The sequence below is a fragment of the Tamandua tetradactyla genome, chromosome 26, assembly GCF_023851605.1.
Source record: "Tamandua tetradactyla isolate mTamTet1 chromosome 26, mTamTet1.pri, whole genome shotgun sequence".
NCBI lineage: Eukaryota > Metazoa > Chordata > Mammalia > Pilosa > Myrmecophagidae > Tamandua > Tamandua tetradactyla.
This window is the reverse complement of record NC_135352.1, coordinates 15511860-15525171: the sequence shown is the minus strand read 5'-3', so window position 1 is coordinate 15525171 and position 13312 is coordinate 15511860. Positions and strand designations below refer to the sequence as shown.

Sequence of the window (13312 nt, the reverse complement as noted above, 5' to 3'; positions counted from 1 at the left end):
ATAGTTCCATGATTTTTTGTTCTTTCTTCTAGCTGCTCAAGACCACCAGAAATATCAATATGATTCAGCAGTCATACGTATGTGTTAAATTCTATCTTCTGTGTTATACTCCTCCTTTTTATATAACATCTTCTCTGTTCTACTCCTCTCTTTAAGTAATATATATACATAAAAAAAGTACATCGCAACAATTAGTTGTAGAACAGATTCCATAAGCCCACTTTTTAACTGGACTGCCATCTTATTATTAAATTGTAGTTCTTTATATATTCTGTATGTAAAACTTCTATCAGATATATGTTCTGTAAATATTTTCTCCCAGTCTGTGGATTACCTCTTATTTTTCTTAATAAGTCATTAAAGAGCAAAAGTTTTTAATTTTGAATATACCTTGTATAACAATTTGTTCTTATACGGTTTCTATACTTTTAAAAATCTTTTGTGTTTTATAATCTTAGCTCTTACATTCATATCTATGAGCCACTTCAATTTAATTTTTTGCATACGGTATGAATTTTATGAATGCAGATATCCAATTATTTCAGAACCATCTGTTGAAAACACTAGCTTTTTGTCATTGAATTACCTTAGTATCTTTGTCAAAAATCAATTGACTATATATATATATATGTATGTGGGTCTTTCTGCTCCACTGATCTGTCTCTCCTTATACAAGACTGGCTTGATTACTGGAATGTCAAACTAAGCTTCCATCTTAGAAGACTTATTTTTAAACACTTTATATAACTGATAGCTGGTTCTCTTTGGGACAGTTCGCCCCCATTGGATAGATCATAAGACCTTCAGCTGATGCTGCTTCTCCGTCCTTTTTTTAATTTCTTCTTTGTTAATTAACAGTGGCTCCTTCCACACGAGCCCGTGGGACTTCAAAGGCCTCCTTCCACTTCCTTCTCATACAGGGTATAAAGAATTACTACCCAGTAACCTCACCAAGAAAAGTTACCACTAACCGGTCTGTAGTTATTAGTGGTAATAGCTAATTGTTACTGCTTATTAGTGCTGACAACAGTGGTATATTGATGCTCTTTCTTCCTCCAGCCTTGACCACCAGACTTTGGTCTTTACTCCTTAGATTTCCCCAGACTACTTAAACCAGAGGCTAAATGTTCCTGAGCTCTGCTCTGAGCATCCGATTCCTACCCTTTTGGCCTGTTTCAGAGTCATTTCCCCAGCACGCTGGCTCTTAACCGGGACTGCAGCCTGGTTCATAGTGAGTCTGCCTCTTATCCCTAAGTAGCCATAGCCACAAATGAATAAATGAACAGATAAAGGCATTTTCCACCCCAACCCCAACCAGGCCTGGCTTAGAGGGCTGTTCTCAGCATAATTCCAGTGGGAATCCAGCAATGAAACTCCCCTGCCCCACTCCTTCCCCTACTCTGCTTCCCCCTTCTTCTCTCAAAGATTACCCACTTGTCTGGACCAAGCTCATATTGTAAATGATATGTTGACCTTGATGTGTTTCAGACAAGTCAAGATGCAGAAGACTACAACCAACAGTTTCAGTGAAAGCACTTTTTTAATTTTCAATTTTTCTTCCAAGATGCCCAAATAGATATTTACTTCATCTTATGGAACCACAATGAGCATAAAGTTAGTTATTTCTTTTCTATAACTTGTACCAGCTACCTATAGGATGGTTTTGAAATTTATCTTCCTTATCATATAAAGTGAATATTACCAGTAGCATGCCAGGATAAAACTTCATGAACTTGAGGTTATTTTGTCCTTAAAGTCACTTACAGGACCTAGGTTCTGTTAAAAAAAAGGGGGGGGGGGGCTAAGATGAGATGATACCATAAAATTATATAATACAACACAAAATCTTCTCATATTCACAAATAAGTGTTACTTAGTACAATTTTATATCACTCAACTGTCAAGTGGCTTACAATTAGTGAGCTACATACAACGTCAGTTAAATTCCTAGTAATTATTATAAAATCTAAGTTACCAGTTTTTAACTCAAAGCCACTTAGGCCAACTGTTTTTTATTTTCGAAACCAACATTCGATATCTTGGAAGAATTTAATTTTCATAGTCCAAGGCAGGTCAGAAGCCTGGCCTATATAAAACAAATGGTGCTCTATTATTTCACCCAGGAAGATGGCGGGATCGCAACGAGGGTTTTCCTATGACAAAGGAAATGTCCCCTAGCTCCTCTCTGCTTCCCTGACAGCGTGGCCACAGAAAACCAACCTGGCCAAAAAGGAGGTGATGGCAGAAATGCTGACACGCTGGGTCACCAGGACTTGGCTAGGCAATTTTTGGAGAGCTTGGGCGGGCCATGTTGGCTCGGCAGGCAGAGTTCTCTCTCGCCTGCCATGCCGGAGACCCAGGTTCAATTCCCAGAGCCTGCCCATGTTAAAAACAAAAAAAAATTTGGAGAGTTTTATTCCTTGCTGAAATGATTTTATTACCCTTTTTCTAAACAGACAGGAAATGAAAAAGTAGAGCTAGGGAAGAGGAGATAATGCAGCTGGAGCCTGGGCGTTACTACTCCTTAACCATCTGAAGGCAAGCCCCAGGTTCGCTGCCTGCCCCAGGGATGCTTTGTAATTGAGCACTGATTTTTCAAAAGATAAAATGCAGGCATTAATATGAGGACGAAGAAAAGAGATCTGCGGCTCCCTAAGTAAGGAACTTTCTTAGAGCTGATAAAAGGATCAGTGAAACTAAACTGCCAGTGTGTCTCTTCCCCCTCTCCAATCTCCTAGATATCCTTACAAACAGGGATTGCTTCATTATTTTCTGGGCAAGATAAAACTGCAAAAATGGCCTAGTAGTACTTCAATCTTTCAGGTCTTGTAATTTACCCTTGTGAGCAATTACCTCGAGGAATCCTACAATAAAATCATGATATGAACCCATGAACCAAAAAAGTATTGTTTATTAGTATAATTGGTTCCTTTGGAGAATGAGGACATTTGGATATGCTATAAAGACAATGTACACGGTATAATGCTATCTTTTGCCAATAATTACATTTAGAAGGTAACACTGGACACACAAAGAGAGGTGGCTTAGTATGATCCACTTTGTGTGTGTGTTATGTGTGTGTGTTTTATACAATTTTATTGAGATATATTCACATACTATATAATCATCCAAAGTACACAACCAATGGTTCGCAGTGTCATCAAATAGTTAGGCATTCATCATCACAAACGACTTTTTTTGGACGTTTCCATTACACCAAAAACAATGAATACAAGAATAAAAAAGAGCACCCAAAACATTCCACACCCCTTATTTCCTCCCCCACCATTATTTATTTTTTGTCTTTATTTTCTTATTTATCTGTCTATAGATAAGTAAGTGTCTATACACTGGATAAAGGGAGTGTCAATCACAAGGTCTTCACAATTGAACGGTCCATAAAAGCTACATGTTATATAATCATCTCAAGACTGCTGGATTACACTTCAACAGTTTCAGGTACTTCCCTCTAGTTACACCAATACACCAAAAACTGAAAAGGAATACCTATATAACACATAAGATAGCCTCTAGAATGACCTCTAGACTTTGAAATCTCTCAGCCACTGAAACTTTATTTTGTTTCATATCTCTTCCCCCTTTTGGTCAAGAAGTCTTTCTCAATTCCACAATGCCAGAGCCAGGCTCACCCCCAGGAGTCATGCCTCACATTGCGAGAGAGACTTACACCCTTGGGAGTCATGCCCCACCTAACGGGTAAAGCAGTGAGTTTACCTGAGGAACTGGCTTAGAGAGAGCAGCCACATATGAGTCACAAAAGAGGTTCTCTGGGGGTGACTTTTAGGTATAATTGTAAGTAGAGGCTTGGCTTCTCCTTTACAGGAATAAGTTTCATAAGAACAAACCCCAAGATCGAGGGCTTGCCCTATTGAATCGGTAATCCCCAGTACTTGCAAGAATATCAACTCTTCTCCAGGTGAGAAAGTTTAATATTTCCACATTTTTCCCCAATCCCCCAAGGGGGGTTTGCAAATACTTTTTTATTTTCTGCCCAGATTACTCAGGGATGTATCAGGGCATCACACTAACCAACAAGATCTCACACCCTATTCAGGCTTCCACGTAATCACAGTATTTGAATAAACTGACATACGAGTTAAATTAGTGTGCTGCAAAAAATATAAATTCTGTACCAAACACCTCTTCCTTTGGTCTCACACAGAAATTGAAGTTTTAAAATAAGGAAATATCATCCTTTCTCCTTTAGTCTGATTACCTTAGTCCTAACCAGAAATGATCTACTTTTAACATGCAGTCAGCTACACATAATACATTCCCAATATTTCCCATATTACTAAGATGCATTATATAGAAAAGACAAACAAAAACAGGTCTTTGAATTGAAGGAAACACGGTTTAAAAAAACAAATGGACTGAGCATTTTAGGTCTGTGCTGGTAGAAAATTCTATTAAATAAAGGCTAGTACTTCATTAAAATTGCAGTGCAAAGAACGTTTAAACTCTTTATCATATAAAGTTGCTTACATTTTTCTTGCATAAATTAAAAATAAAATCTCATTCTTTTGAAAGTATGCTTTTTTCTTTTCTTTTTTGCATGGGCAGGCACTGGGAATCGAACCCAGGTCCCTGGCATGGCAGGTGAGAATTCTGCCACTGAGCCACCATTGCACCACCCTGAAAGTATGCTTTTAACTGTTCCTAAGATAGCAAAAATACAAAACTGTACATACTTACAACCTCCTATGTGTCACAAAGAAAAAGAAAAATAAATAACTCATACTTCTATTTTTTAATTATTAATCAAACTCCAAGATTTTAAAAAGAAATGCAAAGTACTATTAAATGAGAATGAACAAATAGCAATTTAAAATTATTAGTTACTGTATTTTTAGTAGTATGTTAAAATCTCAGGATTTGATGATTTCCCTTGAAGAAAAAAGACCCTTTGCCTACCTCTGTCCTTTTTTCACAGCACGCCTTTCCCAGCATGAAAAATGAAACTCGAGTTTCTCCATGACCCACTAAATGGGAAGGATTCCTTTTTACCCTGAGCTCTTACGGCACTCGTCCAGATTCAATTTGTACAATGCAGTCGACTTGCATAAGCCTTGTCTCCCTTTCAAGATCAAGTTCCTTGTCTGGACCCCATCTCCCTTTCTGGACAGGCTCTGCGAGGGATTCTGGCTGAATCTCCTGCAGTGTCAGATCGGAGTGCTTGCTAAAGGACCCTCACCAGATTCCTGCTAAATGAATATAAGGTTTGATGAATAAATAGCTTGACAAATACCTACCTACATGCTAACTCTGAATGGTACCCCATTTCTCTATATTGCAGGAGCACTGTGTTGCATCTTTAAAAATACTGACAAATGAGGTGAAAAAATTATTCTTGCAAAGATTTTTTTTTAACCTAGTCTTTATGAGCTCAAAACATAATTAATCACAGCTGGTTAATTCCAACTGCGTAAGATAACCCTAACATTTTTTAAACCGGCTAAATATATTATACAGTGGCACACCGGCTAACACGCTGGCGCCAGCACTTCTTTGAAGGGCACTCCCAAACAGACATGGCCAGTAGGCCTGGGGTTGGCCTCCTTTTTACAGCCACTGAGATCTCTGCCTATTCCAACCCCACAAATGATCATCCTAGGGAAGATGAAACAGGTTCAACGTCCCATAGTGAAATACATGGGTGGGAACTTTAATTAATTACTGATGAGCCAAGCATGACATCTGTGCCTGGGAAGCATCCCAGTCCTTTAAAATAATACATAGTAGCTTCTGCCACAGAAAAGGTAGGAATGACTAAAAGAAGCAATGTTACGAGTGAAATCCACGTACAGTCATCATTATTTCATTTGTGAAATTCAAATAGTCACTTTGATTTCTTACTCAGATCCTAAAAGAATCTCTGCCAGGAGAGAGGCGGAAAGGGGGGGAAGAAAGCACAAAGCTAATTCTTTGTTGTGTTCGATCTTTTTAATCCTCTCTAATTTCATCTGGATTCTAGGGAAAATTAATGGAAGAAAAGATCAGGGGTATGTGCTTAATTTATTCTAATTCATTTTATTTTATTATTATTAGGTTAAAAAGTGGTTAGGATTCAATCCCTTTACAAGGATTATAAAGACCTTTGTGGGAAACTTTGCCTTGAAGAATTTAAAGAGGGCACAGCAAGGAAGAAGAGGGCAGTAAGAGCTGCTTTGGAAGAACAGCTGAACCAAGAGATGTGCCCACTCCATCATTAACCCAACCCGCAGCTGCTCACAGTAGAGGGGCTTCTCCTCCTCCCTTCCCCAAATCCCACCCTACCACTGGCCAATTCAACAATGAAAAAAAAAAAAAAAAAAGCACAAACAAAAGCAACAAACAGAACAGAACAGGAGAGCAAAAACTATCGTCCTGCACCAAACAGATCTCTTTAATGCATTTGCTTTGACCTCTTCTTTTACAAGCACCACCACTGAAAATAAGCTAGAACAAAAGATGATTCGCTATGCACAGCCATAAAGAACTCCAGGGTAGGCTACATACATAATTCATGATGAAAGCAAGCTGCAATCAGCATCACTTATCCTTTCGATATTTCAACGTGTTAAAAGGTTATAAGATATTTACCAAGTCTCTTATTTCTACAAAATCTTTTCAGTTTTAAGAACAAATGGGGAGCTTTAGTCTTCTGCCGATGACATTACCTGCTAACAAATAAGAGCATAAATCTTCCAGAATACACTGGGTAACCATCCGTCCTGGGAGTGTAGCTAAACAATCCGAATAAAAACCAATTAAGTTAGCAGGCAACATATATCAGCCCCATTGAAATTTACCTCATCAAATCACTTCTGCTTTGTTTTAAAAATAAACACCCGGTTCTCTTCCCACTGTGGTTAAAAGTCATCCTGTTGTGCACACAAATCAAAAAGACATCCTTTCCATCTTAGAGATGAGCAAACTGAAGCCTGGAGACGTTACAAGGCTGCCAGAGGTCTCGCAGCCAGGAGGAGAGCAACCAACACTGCGTCCTCAGCATCGGGACTTCATCCCTTACCCCTTCTTTATTGTCTGAATTAATTTGCAGTGATCCCCCAAACTCCATTTCAGTCCATCTTCCATGCTACCGCCCTAAGTGATTTTACAAAATGTACATGATGTTTCCTCTTTTGAAACTCGGATATTTCCCAGAAAAGAAAACAATCCACAGTATTTATTTAAGTTTTATTCCGAGCTGCCAAGAGTTCAGTTGCAAGGGGAAAAGAAATCAGCTGATCAGGCAGAGTAGTTAAAAAATATTTAAATTGGATGTATATTGATAAGCAAGATAGTTGGGCTCCCAATAATTGGTGCAACATACTCCCTTTCCTTCATCTTTTTTTATTACAGAAAATCCTCAAATACTACCTCCTTTGGGGACCCTCTCGCATCCATCCAATCCCACCCACCTGGCTCAAGCAAGATCCTCTCCAAAGGCCTATCCAGGCCTCTGAAGACCTTTTGAGCTGCGTTTTTAATACACAGCCCTAAAGTCACTGTTGGCTGCTTGCTCTGCCTCCCCTTGCCTGCAGCTTCTTGAGATTGGGGTCTCGTTCACCTCTAATTCCCCTTTGTCCTGCGATGCCTAATCATTGCAAATTCCCAATTAATGTTTACAGCCCGGCAGTACCGAGTTAAAAGAAGAAATCACATGCATTTGACATATACTTCATTTTACATTCAAACAGCCACTCCTGTTTGACAGGTGGAAAGTCATTCCTTCCCGGAGGGTGGTGGTGACGTTTGTGGGGCTCTGCTATATATTTTGCCTAGTATTCCTCCCATCTGAACAGAGATGACAGTAATCAGAGCTAACATTTATTGAGCACTTATTATGTGACAGAACTACTCTGGAATCCCAACATCAACTAATCCATTTAATCCTCACAACATCTAAGCAAACTGGCTGAAGCCAAATGCTTAGGAGCTGTTGCAATGACATCTCATTTACAGATGACGAATCTGAGGTTCAGAGGGGATAGGCAGCTTCCTAGAGCTCCAGGCCTCTTTTCTCCCCATTCCACTGTCTTTGATTTCATCCTCGGGTAGAGGACGTATGCCCTCTTTCTATGATGCTGGTTTAACATAAAACAAGAAAGCTGTAAACACTATGCATCTATACCTACAGCTAAAAGGACATCTGCCCTACATTACCCTCCATAAGAAACTATATTCACTCTATGGAATGAGGAAATTCTGTCCCATTGCAGAAATGAACTAGGTTATGGGAACTAGGGTGGGGGAGAAGGTGAGAGGAAGAGGATAAAGCAGAAAGTTATTAATATTTTAAGTAGCAGATAACCAGATTCCAAACATTATAAAATTATCTGCATAATGCGTGCTTCTGCATCCTAAGAGGGCGAGAGAGTGTGTTTGTGCACGGGTGTGAGCAAAGCCAGCAATGTACCACCAGATCCTTCAAGAGCAAACATGTGTCTATAACCAAAGAACCGGGATTCTTGTCTAACAAAGAACAATGCGTGTCATTCTGTTTTCTGATCCTTCCTTCTGGTTTGCAGTGGTTTAGGATGTAAATGGAAATCCCCTACGAATAAATGTGTCCTGAATCGCAAATGGCACAATAAATCAGAAGATGTATGGACTGTAAAAGGGAATGTCGTGAGTATTCCAAGCCCGTGGCTTCCTTCATGTGGAACACCTGGGGCTGAGTAAGCAGCAGTTCATTTGTTCCTGGAACCAGTCACCTGCTTATGGCTAAGCCAAAGAATTTTAACAGCCCTAGTAAACAACAAAGTGCAGTCATCCCAGCTGCTTGGGTAAGCTTCTAATGCTGCACCACGTTACACAGACACGGCTGGGGTGCAGCAAGTTTTTCTTGCAGCGACTGGGAGACAGGAGAGAGACCAGACACTGCTCACAAGCTCTCTGGCTGCAGGAAAGACTGGCCCTACTGCCCTAAAGGCAAATTCCTAAAATGACCAAACAGAAAACAAATGGATTTTCCTTTTCCAAACACCGGGTGGGGGGAGGGGGGAATAGAAACACGTTGTGACCAGGGAGAAGCAGAAAGAGGGCACATGTGTGTTTTTCTTGGGGCAGGAAAAGGCGTGCATAGTCGCAGAGGTTAAACAAAAGCAAGAAATGCAAAAGACCACCTGCCCCAATGCAGAGGCAGCAAAACATACTAGAAGAGTGAGAGGCGGATAACCGGCCATGCCACTGGAGCTGCCTGGGTGTGAGTGGTGTTGGTGAAAGGGACAGATGTATCCTTTGGGGGCTTTACATCCCATTTTTTTTGTTACAGCACCCTTGGCAGGAAACAGGCTGACTCTTGCCAGATTCATGAACCATTCTGGGCATCACATTTCCATTTTTAGGTCTTCTCTGTGCAATTCATGAGTGACAAGCCTCCTGAATCAAATACACCACAGCTATGTTATGCTGCTGTGTGGTTAAGATGGACAAAGAGAATCCTAGAGAATATATTTTTAATGATATAATGATATGTTCAGAGAAAATGTAACATGCGTGCTTCCTCCATACTCTGTGCACCGATTTGGACATTTAGTGTGAGTGGAGGATTTTTTTAAAGACCAAAAACCTTAATGAGCCCTGTGACATATCCCTTACTCGGAGATCCTGACTAGTAATTTCTTTAGCTTGAAATAAAATATACAATTAAGTATCTTTTGAATACAAAAGCAACTATAACAAGATATAATGTTTACTGATTTTTTTTTCAGGTCAAACATAATCTAGTATGCAGGTTAAAGCCATTCTCAGTTCATTCCACACCCAGAAAAGCACATGAGTATGGGGACTCTCTTAAATTTTAAACCATTACTGCCACCAGAGCTAATATCGAAGGCATATCTCCAATGCAAAAGACAACCAGCGTCCACTCAGACCCAGAAAATACAAAGGTGTGGACACTCTAGAGGAAAGTTAAGAGAATAGAAATGAAAAATGTCACACTGGCACAGGTGGGTTTTCACATGGATGACCAACGAGTTCGGGTACAAAGGCAGAAGCAGTGTTTTGAGCAGATGAAGCACAGTTCATTATCCATTATTTTTTCTTAATTTCTCAAACGGACACAAACTGTTCCTACTGCCATGGTCTTAATTGGATCAGCAGTGTATTTATTTGTAGACATATAAGATTTGTAATTATCGCTACGTCTAAACATTACCCCGAAATATAATTTGAAGCTGTGAAAGGCATAATTATGCTGAAAATAATGGTATTCCACTATGCATTGCAAAAGCCAATTTAAAAGATTATTCTTATTTTAAATCACAAAGTTAAGCTTTTATCATTTCCAAGCCCCTTTTTGAAGTCCAACCGTTCTGATTCAGAGAGCTGTGTTTTCCTAATTGCATCTCAGAAGTACAAAGGATGCTGAGCACTGATGGAAATTTGAATATTTCTCAAACCTCTCAAAAGTGGAGAACTTGCCTAGTTTATTATCTATAAAACATCCGGGAAGGAACTCAAAGTCTGTCGATAAAGGACCAAATGGTACATCCTTAGCAGAATATTATGCAGATATTACATACACATGTATGTAGTAGGTCTGCGGCTGCTGATATGAAAGCACCCCCGAAATATTTTATTAAATGATAAGGCATTATAATTAAATGATAAGGCAAGGTACAGAACAATGAATACATCTCTTTTAGGTTAAAATACATGCAAATATACGCTCTATTTTCCCTGGAAGAAATCGCAAAAAACACTTTACAGAAGAGAAAGAGGTAACAGACAGGGACTTCTGCTTCTGAATTTACCATTACAGATTACTTTTTAATCATCAGTGGAGGTTATATGGGTAGAGAAGTTGTTTCAATGAGGAATTCCTTCTGTTACATCTTCTATATCTAGACAGATAATGTTATGATTTTGAGCACTTCACAAACAAAACTATCAATGTATTGTATTAAGTGAAATTTAGAACCTCAAAATATGAAAATTTTTTTAAATAATCAAAAAGGCAAAAAGGGCGGACAAGCTAGAAAAAATGTAAAATACGACAGACAAAAGTTTATTACTTTTAAAATATGAAGTTAATATAAAATAAGAAAACACTGCAATGAATAAAAAAAAACCACTAAGACGATGTCAAAAGACATTATCAATTAATACACAAACGACGAAATACAATTAGCCTTCTTAGAGGAAAATGTTTACAATTTTGAAACGTCGGTGAAGATATTATTTCCATTAAATTTTAGTACATTTGAAGATGATCCCAATGTTGATGAAGTACTGAAGTGAAATTACTATTGCATACACTTCAAATAGAACTATGAACTGTGCAACCCTCGTGGAAAGCAATGCACCCATGCATGGAACCTTGATAATATTCTTTGGCTTTGGCTCAATGATTTTACTTTGGGGATTACTGCCCAAGTAAGAAAGAGGTTTTATAAAGAAATATAGTCATCATAGAATTGCTCAAAACAAAAATAAATGGTATGCCCCTATGCATTGCAAAAGCCAATTTAAAAGATTATTCTTATTTTAAATCACAAAGTTAAGCTTTTATCATTTTCAAGCCCCTTTAAATAACTTAAGCATCAAACAGTAGGAAAATGGTTAAACAAAGCTGAAATCCCTTTGATGTACTACTGTGCAAATATTTATAATTATTGTATGATACTAAAAACATGAGACAATATTTGTGATAAATTTAAAAAACAATATTTAAAATTACCTACATGATACTAACTATATATATATTTTTAAGCTTAAGCTCAAGGGGGGAAAAACTAAAAAGAAAATAGGCAAAATGTGCAGAGTGATTGTGCTGGAAATCAACTTGCTGATTTTTTTCTCTACAGTCTAAATTTGTATATGTTTTAAAAGGTTAAAAAAAAACACAATTTAAAAAAAGCATAAGGTATTTATAAGCAGGATCACACTGCCTTTCACCCCTTCTATGGAAAAATAAACTTTTAACAGCAAGCTTATCAGATTCCCAAGTAGATGCAGAGACTCTTGCTTCTGGTAGAGCTAACAATTATTAAGCTCTTACCCAAGCCAGGAATTGTTCTAAGCATTCTGCATATACTAAATCAATTCATCCTCAGGCCCACCCTAATGCAACAGAAACTATTACAATGCCCAAAGATGCCCAGCTAACTAACTATTACAATGCCTATAGATGCCCAGCTAACAAATAGTGAGGCAGGGATTAGAGCCCAGGCAGTGTACCTACAGAGCCCTTGCAACTGGCCACAATATTATGATGCTTGAAATTCTAAATGGCCCATGTAATTCCAAGTATTTCAAGTCAAGCAAAAGTTAAAATTAATTTTTTTAAAAAATTGAGAATTCTAGGATTTCAATTAAAATGTGAGTGTATTTGGGACCACGGTGGCTCAGTGGCAGAGTTCCTGCCTGCCATGCCAGAGACCCAGGTTCAATTCCTGGTGCCTGTTCATGCAAAAAAATGTTTAAAAAGTGAGCATATTTGAATAAACTGAGAAGCGAAGACAAATTCTAATGATACGGATCGCAAATGCAAGAAAATATTGTCATAGCACAGTCTGTCCAAGCAAGTAAAATATACAGGGTTCCATTAGTGCAAAATTAATAAAAACCCGTATCTTCAGGCAGTCCGTGATGTCACAGAAAGCACAAAGTAAAGACAGTAAAACTCAAAGTGCCTACAATAATTGGGTTCTGCCCAAATTCGCCTTTATTGCAGGGCCTGTTACAGTAAGATTTAGAGTAAAGAGTTATCAATGTTCTCACATACATTCTTTGGGATGAAAGAGCAGACAGCTCTCTGGCTATTAGAGTACCAACTGCTCCTTTTCTTTCTATACTCAGACATGGAGAAAGTGGACAGCGGCACACTTAGACCTGAGCTCCAGGACAGGTGTTTTTGTCAGCCCAACAATAAACTTGATCATGACTCTGAGCAAATCAGTTGAAACTACCTTTCCATTTTCCCATCCATACATAGATCTTCCATGACCTGAGGAGAGCCCTGCCTGATGGTAAAGGAATAGGTTGGGGCAAGGCTTCCAAAACTCTAGTTTATGGGCCAGTAGTGGTCACTGACAATATTCCTGGCAACCCAGAATTTTACGTTAAACAAAGAACCCTCTTATTCATTACATTCTAGAGATTTAAATATTTTTGCATGCACATTCCGGTGGGGAAATCCCCATGCAATCCCCCTGCTTTAAAAAAATATATATGCCTTTCCCCATCTCACTCTTTTAAGTGATTTAAAGCCCCAGGCAGTGCAGCCTTGGCCTCCCAGCCCCACCTGACAGTGCAGACCACATAAGGTAGGGACCATACCTTACAGACCTTGTATCTC

General features: G+C 38.6%; 1 protein-coding gene across 6 annotated transcripts in view; it reads right to left on the bottom strand.

Annotated features, from left to right (window-relative positions):
* Nucleotides 1-13312, bottom strand: part of MFHAS1 (multifunctional ROCO family signaling regulator 1) — a 109456-nt gene that overhangs the window by 84337 nt on the left and 11807 nt on the right. The gene's annotated exons all lie outside the window — the stretch shown is intronic.